The sequence below is a fragment of the Phyllobates terribilis genome, unplaced genomic scaffold (genome assembly GCF_046119375.1).
Source record: "Phyllobates terribilis strain yellow unplaced genomic scaffold, ASM4611937v1 Scaffold_5__5_contigs__length_657084704, whole genome shotgun sequence".
In the NCBI taxonomy this organism is placed as follows: Eukaryota; Metazoa; Chordata; class Amphibia; order Anura; family Dendrobatidae; genus Phyllobates; species Phyllobates terribilis.
In genome coordinates this window covers 9,252,015-9,264,780 of record NW_027362765.1, presented here as the reverse complement: position 1 = coordinate 9,264,780, position 12,766 = coordinate 9,252,015, and the positions used below count along the sequence as shown (strand labels likewise).

General features: G+C 48.3%; 1 protein-coding gene across 1 annotated transcript in view; it reads left to right on the top strand.

Annotated features, from left to right (window-relative positions):
* The first annotated feature begins 3,244 nt into the window (after positions 1–3,244).
* The window catches only part of LOC141271755 (uncharacterized), a 32,129-nt gene continuing 22,607 nt past the window's right edge, over positions 3,245–12,766 (top strand). Inside the window, exon 1 of the mRNA XM_073681859.1 lies at positions 3,245–3,330. The gene's annotated coding sequence lies outside the window, so the exon portion shown is untranslated. The remainder of the gene's footprint in view (positions 3,331–12,766) is intronic.

Genomic DNA, 12,766 nt, shown 5'->3' with positions numbered 1-12,766 from the left:
AACCTGTGAAAAAAAGAATAAAATAAAAAATAAATATGATACTTACCTTCTGATGGCCCCCGGTGCGCTTGTCCTCTCATGCCAGCAAATCGCGATGGACTGAAGGACCTGCGCTGACATCATAGTCATGTGACGGGTCACGCAACGCTGACGTCGGCAGGTCCTTCAGTGCAGTGTACCGCGATCGGCTGGCAGTCAGCACCAAGTGAAGCAAAACTCCAGGGGCCATCGGAAGGTAAGTATAGATTTATTTATTTTTTTTACATTCTCTCGGATCACACTATATAAATCCATGCCGGTTGCATGGAATTATATAGTGTGACCAAGTTGTCAAGCACTTTCCAAGTGATGCTAAAATCGCTTGGAAAGCGCTTGACAACCCGCATGCGGAAATACAGGTGAAGAACACTTCACTTCCGCATGTCCCTGGCAGGAAAAACGCATGTACAATCCGCATGTACAATCCGCATGCATTTTTTTCTGCCAGGGGAGATGCAGAAATGCTCAGGAAAAAATCCGGAGCATTTCTGCATTGTGGGCACATAGCCTTACAGTATATGTAACCACACAGAGAGTCAGCACTTGTGAGGTAGCCAAGACAGATGCCCCCTTGCCCAGGCCAGCCCTGCGGTAATAGTAATACACCCGCCTCCCCAATTGCCATAGACAATAATGATGCACAACTTTATTCCCCTCCACAGTTATTGTGCTCAACAATACTAAGGGCTCATTTATATGTCTGTGCAATGTATGGACTGGACGTGGGTCTCCTGACCTGAGCATGACGGCTTCATAAAAGTATATGCAGCTCCATGGTGAAGTCCTGGTGATAAGAAACAGAGAAGGGTAGATGCAATGTTCCCACCTGGTGTAGTTGAGCCGGTCAGGCACAACTGTGCTGAAAGAAGTAGCACAATGGTATTCCTCATATAGACTGCTTCTCCACTGTTGAAGTCAACAGAAGGAGGCAAAAAATGAGGGAAAAAGCTTTATGATGGTCCTAGGAAGATGTCAGATCGATTTTGAAACACATTGCTATCTTTTAATATGTTTTTTGTTTTTCTACACCTTCTCATCCTTGTCTTCAGCATGACAGTGCCCACCATAAAGCTTCTTTTCTCATTTTTTACTTTACAATTATAGAAATATATGAGGCTGTCAGGAGACTCGCGGCCAGCCCATGCATTGTAGTCTGTATGTGTCACCCTGTCCTGGATGCCACAAGTGTAATTAAAGCTGTGTCTGAGAGCAAGGGGGAGGTTCTCTAGTCAGGGGAACATTAGCATGCAATGCCTCCTGTCTCAGGCCAGTAGGGGGAGCAGGCTGCCCCTATAAAAGCTGGTGCTGGGGGCAGGGTTAGGGAAAACTGGATGGCCTGTCTCAGCATTGAGACTTGTCCCAGAGCAGAACAGGGACAGACAGTTGCACTGCACCTAAGAGGAAGTGTGGCAGGAGGAGAGCCACAAGCCAGAGACAAGAGGCGAAGAGAGCCTGTCTTGGCAGATAGAGGACTTCTTTTACCAGACTTTGGTGTCTGAGGCTGGGAGGATTCCACATTCTCCAGCAGATAACCAGTCCGCAGGGGACTGTATATTCCTTGGCCTAAGAAGCCTGGAAGCCCTGCCACAACAGAAGGGACCAGCAAAGCCGTACAAGGCTGGGAGCAGAAAGGAACCCACGTCGCAGGCCATACAGGCGAGAATACACGGAAAGCTCGGAAACGTGGGCTGTTACCCTATAAGGAGGAGATAGCCAGAAGGAGCACAGAAAGCACAGTAGGCCTACACCCTCACCCTGACCAGGGCCAATTTCCCCGTTGCTCTCAGACATCCAGGTCCCCTCCTAGCTGGGACTGTTTATGGGTCAGTTTACCTGTTCTAGTAAAGACCCTGGACTGCAACCTGTTGTCTGCGTGATCCTTGCTCCTCCAGCACTATCAGCACTGGGACTCTCACTACCATCACTCCCAACATCCACTATACTGCCCTGGGGCCGCACTCTTCCCGTGGGGAGTCACACCATCCCAGCTGCACACATCATCAGCCCCAGCGGTCTGCCTTGCAGCGGCGGTTCCTAATGACCGCAAATCCACGGGTGGCGTAGTCGGACATAATCAATAGCACATAACGGACTACCACTGGCCTGACCACCCTGAGCCACGAAACCGGGTTGCCACTACTACTCCCATCATTCCCTATTGCCCGGATCCGAGTGCCCCACGGCCCAGGGGGGAGTCATGTACTTGGACATGTGAATGAGCCATAATGAGCTTGTTTTTATCCTCTTTGCTGTAATCTATAGGACACGGTTCAGACCGAACTTTCGTCAGTCCTCATAGAACAGAAACACTTAGCACGTGATACCAGTAGAGCTCACAGTATTAGAAATATTTATTTTTTTCTCCCAATATACATTCAAAAAGCATCACGGAAAAAAGGCGGCCATATTTACCAAAACCAAGATGTTGTTAGCCTGACTCACTTTTTACAGACAAGCCGTGAGTCAGGATAGTCAAGGAGTTTGAGGTCAAGAGCCAGGAGGGTACGTTATAAAAAGAAGGAAGAGACAAAGGCCTAGTCAGGTCACAGTCCAGAGTCAGAATTCCAAGGTCAGCGTGTGTCAAGGCAAAAGGGTAATACAAACGGGTAGTCAATAGGGAAAGCCAGAGTCCAGCAACAGAAGATCAGAATGTCTGAATTCAGAGCACAAACCACATTGAGCTGAAAGCTACAACTGGCTGCTATCTGGGACTGACAGCTCAGCTAAGTAGCAGGTTAATCACTAGGAGCAGGGAACACCTGAAGGAAACTCAGCACCTCCCAGTCTCAGATTAGACAGCTGAGCTGTCAATCAAAATACTGACCTTTCAGCACCTCCCTGCACTAGATGACAGCTGTCAGTCACTGCGTCCAAGACACACTGAGCGGTGGAATCTTGACAGACACAATATCAAATACACTGCAGGACACAACAGTCCCCATGATAAAGGCGGAGGCAGCACAGGTGCAAAATAGATGAAACAACCACTCACACACCGTCGGTTCATGGAGGGGCGGCTGCACAGCATTATAAGTGCACGTGGATAAGGCCGGTATAGGGCGCCAGTCATACAGATAAGTGTGGTACATAGTGTCTGGCCTATAACCTAATAGAGACGCTCACCACACACTAAACACTTGTACACGCTCCATTCTACAGAGTACAGCAGAGTCCTGCATTCACTGAGGCCCCTGATCATGTGACCCCCTGACTCCTCCCCTCCTGTGACCTCATCACAGGTCCTGTGCACACAGAACAGCCATATATGTGGTGGCGGCTCTGCAGGTGGAGGTATGTGGAGATTCCCCATTATTCTCTATATCACCACCATACTCCGCAGCGCTGCACACACATCATTCTCACCGTCCCCATTGGGGCTCACACTCTCTATAGACTTTACTCACATATTGCATTTTGCAACTACAAAAAAAATTTGATTTCTACATTTGTGTGACCTCCCAACTGTCAGGGAAGATAAAGAGGGATAGATTGTACATCATGACATCTTAGGCCACGTCCATAACCATTCCTCTAACCCCTAACACCACCCATGTACCATTTAATTGTACCTTAAAGCCATAACGTAAATGGACGATTCCTTTAAGGCTGTGTTTACTGCTAAAGCCATCCGTAGTTCTGTTGCTTTGTAGGAATAGAGCAATGGAAAGCAGATTGGGGACGGATTCATCACTAGATGCCCAGGAGCAGAGCCCGACTATCCCTCAGATTATAATGAGATCCGTCAACTTTCTCTCAAGATTCCTATCATATTTCTCACCTAAGTTGTTCTTGTTCTTATAAATCCACACTTAGGCCATCTCCTCGGTGTTCCTCTCTATCCTCAGACCATCTATCTCCTCTGCATTTCTTGTCGGTCTCCTCAGCGCTCTCCTTTACTCTCAGGCCATATCTTCATTGCGCCTCTTTACTCTCAGCCTGTCTCCTCAGTGCTTCTCTCTGCACTCGGGCCATCTACTTGGTGCTCAACTTTGCTGTCAGGCCATTTCCTCAGCGCACTCCTATGCTCCAAGGCTATCTCCTCAGTGCTCCTCTCTACTTTCAGGCCATCTCCTCAGTGCTCCTCTATTTTCAGGCCATCTCCTCAGTGCTCCTCTCTACTTTCAGGCCATCTCCTCAGTGCTCCTCTCTACTTTCAGGCCATCTCCTCAGTGCTCCTTTATTTTCAGGCCATCTCCTCATTGCTCCTCTATTTTCAGTCCATCTCCTCAGTGCTCCTCTATTTTCAGGCCATCTCCTCAGTGCTCCTCTATTTTCAGGCCATCTCCTCAGTGCTCCTCTATTTTCAGGCCATCTTCTCAGTGCTCCTCTCTACTTTCAGGCAATCTCCTCAGTGCTCCTCTCTACTTTCAGGCCATCTCCTCAGTGCTCCTCTATTTTCAGGCAATCTCCTCAGTGCTCCTCTATTTTCAGGCCATCTCCTCAGTGCTCCTCTATTTTCAGGCCATCTCCTCAGTGCTCCTCTCTACTTTCAGGCAATCTCCTCAGTGCTCCTCTCTACTTTCAGGCCATCTCCTCAGTGCTCCTCTATTTTCAGGCCATCTCCTCAGTGCTCCTCTATTTTCAGGCCATCTCCTCAGTGCTCCTCTATTTTCAGGCCATCTCCTCAGTGCTCCTCTATTTTCAGGCCATCTCCTCAGTGCTCCTCTCTACTTTCAGGCCATCTCCTCAGCGCTCCTGTCTGCTCTCAGGCCAGCTCCTCAGCACTACAGTCTGCTCCCGGGTCGTCTCCTCAGTGCTCCACTCTGCTCTCAGGCCATCTAAGCACTCCTTTCGGCTCTCATGCCATCTCCTCAGCGCTCCTGTTTGCTCCCGGTTCGTCTCCTCAGCGCCTTTCTCTGCTCCCGAGTCGTCTCCTCAGCGCTTTTCTCTGCTCCCAAGTCGTCTCCTCAGCGCTTTTCTCTGCTCCCGAGTCATCTCCTCAGCGCTTTTCTCTGCTCCCGAGTCGTCTCCTCAGCGCTTTTCTCTGCTCCCGAGTCGTCTCCTCAGCGCTTTTCTCTGCTCCCGAGTCGTCTCCTCAGCTCTTTTCTCTGCTCCCGAGTCGTCTCCTCAGCGCTTTTCTCTGCTCCCGAGTCGTCTCCTCAGCGCTTTTCTCTGCTCCCGAGTCGTCTCCTCAGCGCTTTTCTCTGCTCCCGAGTCGTCTCCTCAGCGCTTTTCTCTGCTCCCGAGTCGTCTCCTCAGCGCTTTTCTCTGCTCCCGAGTCGTCTCCTCAGCGCTTTTCTCTGCTCCCGAGTCGTCTCCTCAGCGCTTTTCTCTGCTCCCGAGTCGTCTCCTCAGCGCTTTTCTCTGCTCCCGAGTCGTCTCCTCAGCGCTTTTCTCTGCTCCCGAGTCGTCTCCTCAGCGCTTTTCTCTGCTCCCGAGTCATCTCCTCAGCGCTTTTCTCTGCTCCCGAGTCGTCTCCTCAGCGCTTTTCTCTGCTCCCGAGTCGTCTCCTCAGCGCTTTCCTCTGCTCCCGAGTCGTCTCCCCAGCGCTTTTCTCTGCTCCCGAGTCGTCTCCTAAGCGCTTTTCTCTGCTCCCGAGTCGTCTCCTCAGCGCTTTTCTCTGCTCCCGAGTCGTCTCCTCAGCGCTTTTCTCTGCTCCCGAGTCGTCTCCTCAGCGCTTCTCTCTGCTCTCCGGGCAACTCCTCGGCAATCCTCTCTGCCCTCAGTCTGTCTCCTCATTGCTTTTCTATGCTCTCAGTCTGTCTCCTCAGTGTCCCTCTCTGCTCTCAGTCTGCCTCCTTCGCACTCATCTCTTCTTTCAGTCTGTCTCCTCAGTGCTTCTCTTTATGCTCAGGCTGTCTCCTCAGTGCTCCTCTGTATGCTCAGGCTGTCTCCTCAGCACTCCTTTCTACCCTCAGGTTGTCTCTTCAGCGCTCCTCTCTGCTTCAGGACCTCTCCTCAGCGCTCTGCTCTCAGGCCTTCTCCTCAGCGCTCCTCTCTGTATTCGGGCCATCTCCTTTCTTCCTGCTGTCTGGCTGCCTCCTGGGTGCTCATATCTAACCTCAGGCTATCCCCTCAACACTCTTCTCCACTTTCAGGCCGTCTCCTCAGTGCTCCTTTCTACCCTCAGGCCATTTTCTCAGCGCTCCTATTTGTATTCGGGCCATCTCCTTTCTTCTCTGCTCCCTAGCTGCTTCTTGGTGCTCATATCTAACCTCAGACCATCCCCTCAACACTCTTTTCCACTTTCAGGCCGTCTTCTCAGCGCTCCTTTCTACCCTCATGCTGTCTTCTCAGCACTCCTTTCTACCCTCAGGCTGTCTCCTCAGCGCTCCTTTCTACCCTCATGCTGTCTTCTCAGCACTCCTTTCTACTCTCATGCTGTCTCCTCAGCGCTCCTCTCTGCCCTCATACTGTCTCCTCAGCACTCTTCTGTCAAGCCATCTCCTCACCATTCCTCTTTGACGTCAGGCCATCTTATTGGCATTCCTTTCTGCAATCAGGCTGCCTCCTCAGCGTTCCTCTCTTCCATCAGACCATCTCCTCAGCGTTCCTCTCTGCTCTCAGGCCATCTCATCATTATTCCTGTCTGTCCTCAGGCTAAGGCTCATTACAACTTTGAATATCACAATGTGCCCTGGACCAACAGCAGAGAGGAGTATCATAGAAGAGGTTTCCCCTTTCAGTGTTCTGTACACATTCTATGAGCCTGTGTAACAAATCCTATAATCAGCATTACTCACCTTCCCCTGCTCCAGTGCCGGCTCTCTGCTGCTGCTCGGGTCTTCTTTATAGGCTGCAGTGGTGATGTCATGTCTTTAGCGTGTGTGACAACTGCAACCAGTTACTGAGCTCAACAGTTCATAATGAATAAATTGGCATTAGTTCTGAGATCAGTGGTTGACTGCAGCGGTCTAATGCGCTACATGTATGATGTCACCAGGGCTGAAAATTTAGTATCTAACAATGTTTTCGTGTCGCCAATTTCTGAGACCCGTAACTCTCATCCATCGATGGCCCGGTTTCAATGATTATTTCTTGTTTTCTTCGTTTTTTGTTACAATTTTGGAGTACATATGACATTTTAATAGCTTTTTATTACATTTTTATGTGGAATTGTGGTGATCAAAAACATTATTCCTAGTGTTTTGATTTATACCTTATGGGAAAAAATATTTCTAAATTGTATTAATTCAGGCAGTTACGTGCATGACAATTTCAATGTATTTTTCAATGTATTACATTTTTCTATTTACTTTGGGAGAAAAGGGGAATGATATAAACATTTATTGTTTGTGTGTTTTTTTTATACACTGTGTGCCGAATTATTAGGCAAGTTGTATTTTAGAGGATTATTTTTATTATTGATCAACAACTATGTTCTCAATCAACCCAAAAGACTCATACATATCCAAGCTTAATATTTTTGGAAGTTGGAGTGGTTTTTTTTTTAGATTTGGCTATTTTAGGAGGATATCTGTTTGTGCAGGTAACTATATACTGTGCCGAATTATTAGGCAACTTAATAAAAAACAAATATAATCTCATCTCACTTGTTTATTTTCACCAGGTAAACCAATATCAGTGCACAAAATTTAGAAATAAACATTTCTGACATGCAAAAACAAAAACAAAAAAAATTAGTGATGAATATAGCCACCTTTCTTTATGATGACACTCAACAGCCTTCCATCCATAGATTCTGTCAGTTGCTTGATCTGTTTTCGATCAACATTGCGTGCAGCAGCCACCACAGCCTCCCAGACACTGTTCCCAGAGGTGTACTGTTTTCCCTCCCTCTAGATCTCACATTTTATGATGGACCACAGGTTCTCTATGGGGTTCAGATTAGGTGAACAAGGGGGCCATGTCATTTTTTTTTCTTCTTTTAGACCTTTACTGGCCAGCCACGCTGTGGAGTAGTTGGATGCATGTGATGGAGCATTGTCCTGCATGAAAATCATGTTTTTCTTGAACGATACCAACTTCTTCCTGTACCACTGCTTGAAGAAGTTGTCTTCCAGAAACTGGCAGTAGGTCTGGGAGTTGAGCTTCACTCCATCCTGAACCCGAAAAGGTCCCACAAGTTCATCTTTGATGATACCAGCCCATACCAGTACCCCACCTCCACCTTGCTGGCGTCTGATTCGGAGTGGAGCTCTCTGCCCTTTACTGATCCAGCCTCTGGCCCATCCATTTGGCCCATCAAGAGTCACTCTCATTTCATCAGTCCATAAAACCTTTGAAAAATCAGTCTTAAGCTATTTCTTGGCCCATTCTTGACGTTTTATCTTATGTTTCTTGCTCAAAGGTGGTCGTTTTTCAGCCTTCCTTACTTTGGCCATGTCCCTGAGTATCGCACACCTTGTGCTTTTTGATACTCCAGTAACGTTGCAGCTCTGAAATATGGCAAAACTGGGGGCGAATGGCATCTTGGCAGCTTCACGCTTGATTTTCCTCAATTCATGGGCAGTTATTTTGCGCCTTTTTTGACCAACACGCTTCTTGCGACCCTGTTGGCTATTTGCCATGAAACGCTTGATTGTTCGGTGATCACGCTTCAAAAGTTTGGAATTTTCAAGACTGCTGCATCCCTCTGCAAGACATCTCACAATTTTGGACTTTTCAGAGCCCGTCAAATCTCTCTTCTGACCCATTTTGCCAAAGGAAAGGAAGTTGCCTAATAATTAAGCACACCTTATATAGGGTGTTGATGTCATTAGTCAACACCCCTCCTCATTACAGAGATGCACATCACCAGATTTACTTAATTGGTAGTTGGCTCTCAAGCCTATGCAGCTTGGAGTAGGACAACATGTATAAAAAGTATCATGTGATCAAAATACTCATTTGCCTAATAATTCGGCACACAGTGTATTTTGTATTTTTCTATTTATATTTTTTTCATTACTCTCCCTAGGTGTCCTGCCCATTTTTCCCCACTTCCACGTAGTGCTATAACCATCTATAGCACCCTGTAAAGTAATAGCCCCCCCTCTCATTGCCATATACAGTAATGGTCCTCGTCTTTTTTACCCCCATAGTTTTAGTGCCCCACAGCCCACACCGCTAATAGGGTTGTTCTTCTCTTTTACTGTAACAAGACATGTAATCATTTATTTTTTGCAACACCACAATAACACATGAGCATGCATTGCACCGTGCAACCATGCCAGTGTTTCTTTTTGTATTACCATAAAAAACAGTGCACCCCTAAGACACATTGAAATAACTGAGAGATTTAAACTTGCTTATAACATATAATAATCACAATGGAGACAAGCTTCAGATTATTGCCCAACTATTTCCACTTTTTGGCTTGTCTGGGCTGAGATGTGGAATCCACGTTCTATGTATTGAAGGATGATTCCTGAACATTGCACCCATAGCTTATAGCATTTGTGAATAAAAATAGTTTTCTTGATCACTTTGAAACATACACTGTGCGCGCAATTATTAGGCAAGTGAATATTTTGACTATATCAGAATTTTTATGTAGATTTGCCAAATGCAAGCTGTATAAACTGTTATGCACATGCCCGGACTGACTGGCGTGTGCGTGTTTAGTGATCCCACTGGACCATGAACCGGAGAGTGCCTGGAGGGGCGTAACTAAGTATCTGCCTGATCCAACCAAGGTGGCACAACGGCATACGACGTCAGTGCACCAGGGAGGAACCGAGAAGAGGGACCAGGTGCTACTCCAGGTCAGACCCCGGACACGGCTGTTGACCCACACCGGGGAATACAGGAACAGGCAGGCTCGGCTGGCACACTGACTGGGGGCACTGGCAGGCACGACTGGTATGCAGGCAGGCGGGTATGCAGGCAGGGGGTACAGGCTAGCATGGCTAGAGTGCAGACAGGGAGGCACAACCAGGTTGGAGCACAGACGGGATAAGGTCCAATACAGATTGGGACTCAGGAACAGAACCGCGGATGCGGTAGACAAACAGAGCAGAGCGAGGCCGCCGGAGCAGTGAGCAAGAGCAGAGCGGGGCGAGACCGCCTGGAGCGGTGAGCTAGAGTAGAGCAGGACGAGGCCGCCTGGAGCGGTGAGCAAGAGCAGAGCGGGGCGAGACCGCCGGAGCTCTGAGCAAGAGCAAAGGCAGAGCAGAGCGGAAACCGCAGGAGCGGTGAGCAAGGCAGAGCAGAGGGGAAACCGCAGGAGCGGTGAGCAAAGCAGAGCAGAAACCGCAGGAGCGGCGAGCAAGGCTGAGCAGAGCGGAAACCGCAGGAGCGGCGAGCAAGGCAGAGCAGAGCGGAAACCGCAGGAGCGGCGAGCAAGGCAGAGCAGAGCGGAAACCGCAGGAGCGGCGAGCAAGGCAAAGCGGAAACCGCAGGAGCGGCGAGCAAGGCAGAGCAGAGCGGAAACCGCAGGAGCGGCGAGCAAGGCAGAGCAGAGCGGAAACCGCAGGAGCGGCGAGCAAGGCAGAGCAGAGCGGAAACCCCAGGAGCGGCGAGCAAGGCAGAGCAGAGCGGAAACCGCAGGAGTGGCGAGCAAGGCAGAGCAGAGCGGAAACCGCAGGAGCGGCGAGCAAGGCAGAGCAGAGCGGAAATCGCAGGAGTGGCGAGCAAGGCAGAGCAGAGAGATACCACCGGAGCGGTGAACAATGCAGAGAGGACAGGGCTCTGTTCACATGGAACAAACTGGAAAATACAGGAAGATACGGAGGAAGGGAAAAGGGACAAGCAGAACCAGAAACACACAAGGTACTTGCTAAGAAGTAGCGAGTGGACACAAAACAGAAGTACAGAGACAGCGAGTAGGAGTTAGGTGCAGGTTCAGGCAATGCAGGAAAAGGGAAGGGACGGACATAGAGACAAAACAGGTAAAAGGCTAGGAGAGTGTTCAGACAAGAACTGACATTTCAGTGAGATACAGGAGCGAGTCTAGGTATGCGGCCCCTAGAAGGCGGGACGAACAGGCTAGGAGTGTGTTCAGACTGGCCTGGAAATACAGCCTCCAGGAAGGCAGACAGACAGGCAAGAAAACACAGATAACGGATCTAGGTATGCGGCCCCTAGAAGGCGAAACGAACAGGTTAGGAGCGTGTTCAGACTGGCCTGGAAATACAGCCTAAGGAAGGCGGACAGACAACAGGCTAGGAGAAAGTTCAGCCAGGACCTGGCACATCAGCGGCAAAAAGCCCACTGAAGGAATGAGATGCTCAGGCACTAGCTTCCAGGTGAAGCTGGTTTAAATACCCAGTGACAGACAGCAATACGCTGAGGACGCATTAGGGGTGCGCCCACAGCAGCTATAAGAAGCAGGAAGTGATTGGGCGCCGCCCTTAAGCAGCCAGAACAGAGGCAAGCAGACAGCATGGAGGGAAGCCAGGCTAGCAGACTGGACTCGTGATCAAGTTTGTGATCTTGCATAGTGGGGGATGGAGCACTATGCAAGAATGCCACCAGGTATGTTCCAATAAACATAAAAGTTTATGTATGAAGTAGATCAGGTGATGTGTATATGTGTAATGAGGGGTAAGTGGCCTATGGATATTGACACCCTTTGTTATAAAAATATTAAGGAAATATTATGAAAATGTTGCTCTCTCCAAGCCGCTCTTTCCCCTTCCCTTATCCACCATCTGTGTCTGTGCAAATTAGCACGCGCAGGAAAAGTGACTTGTAGGCAGATGCCAGTACAAAGAGAGGTGGCAAACCCAATTAACAAAGACGTGCGATAAATTTACACCTAGCTGGGGAAGATTTAGCCCCAGACTTCAAAAGAATTGAACAGAAATCTATAGTCTGTCTGTCACGACACGAAATATGGAATATCTGGAGTTCGATACTTCCGATAATAATGGGACCCATATTTTTAGTGGCAGGGTCATCTAAGGAACAATATGTATCTTTTTCCATAGCTGTATGTCCCTCCAGGGAACTGTGGCGCAAAAGTACCAGAATAACGGACCGCAGCTATGCCATGTGTAGTCTCTAACGAAAGGTAAATTCATAATGAAAAATATGGCGTCGCTTGTAAACTTCTGTGATCAACCATCAATAAGTTATCCCAGAAGTTAGAGATTCTAATAAAAATATGAAGGCTGGAGCCCAGCCCACATGAGGTCATCTCAGGGGGTATGTAGGCAGGTCTCCCCCTTCGGCATAAAAGACACAGCCTAAAGGGGGGTCAGTATTCATTGCCGGGGGTATCGATTCTATAAGCAAATTATCACATTCGATAACGGTTAAATCATTGGAGCGCCCCCCCTCCAGCTAAACAGAATAGTCTCTGCGATCTGTCTAGTACGTAAGTCTTCTTTAATCCTGTTTATTTTGTGTAACTGTATATCCTGTATTGTAATGTCTCCTTTTGTAAAATCTTTGTATATTTTTCATAAACTGCCTCATTTTTGGATTAAATATAAAATTTAATAGTTCTGTTTCTTTTGCTCTGTAATCGTTCCCTCCCACGAAGCCATATACGCTACCAGAAAGCAGGCATCCGATCAGGCAAGTATTATATTTCAAAATTGGTCAGTGGTGGCAGCGAATAATATTAAATGGGCTATCGTTGTAACATACCTGGCGGCCTGCTTGCATAGTGCATCACCTCCCATTATGCAAGATCGCAATCTTAACCTTCAGTCCAGTTTGTAAGCCGTGCTCCTGTTCATACTGTGTGCATGCTCTGGTCTGATTGCTTAGGGCGGCGGCCCGGTTACTTCCTGATTCTTATAGCTGCGGTGGGCACACTTCTAATGTTTCCCCAGCTTATTGCTGTGAGTCACTGGATATTGTAAGGCAGCGCTAGTCATCATACTGGGGGATACTC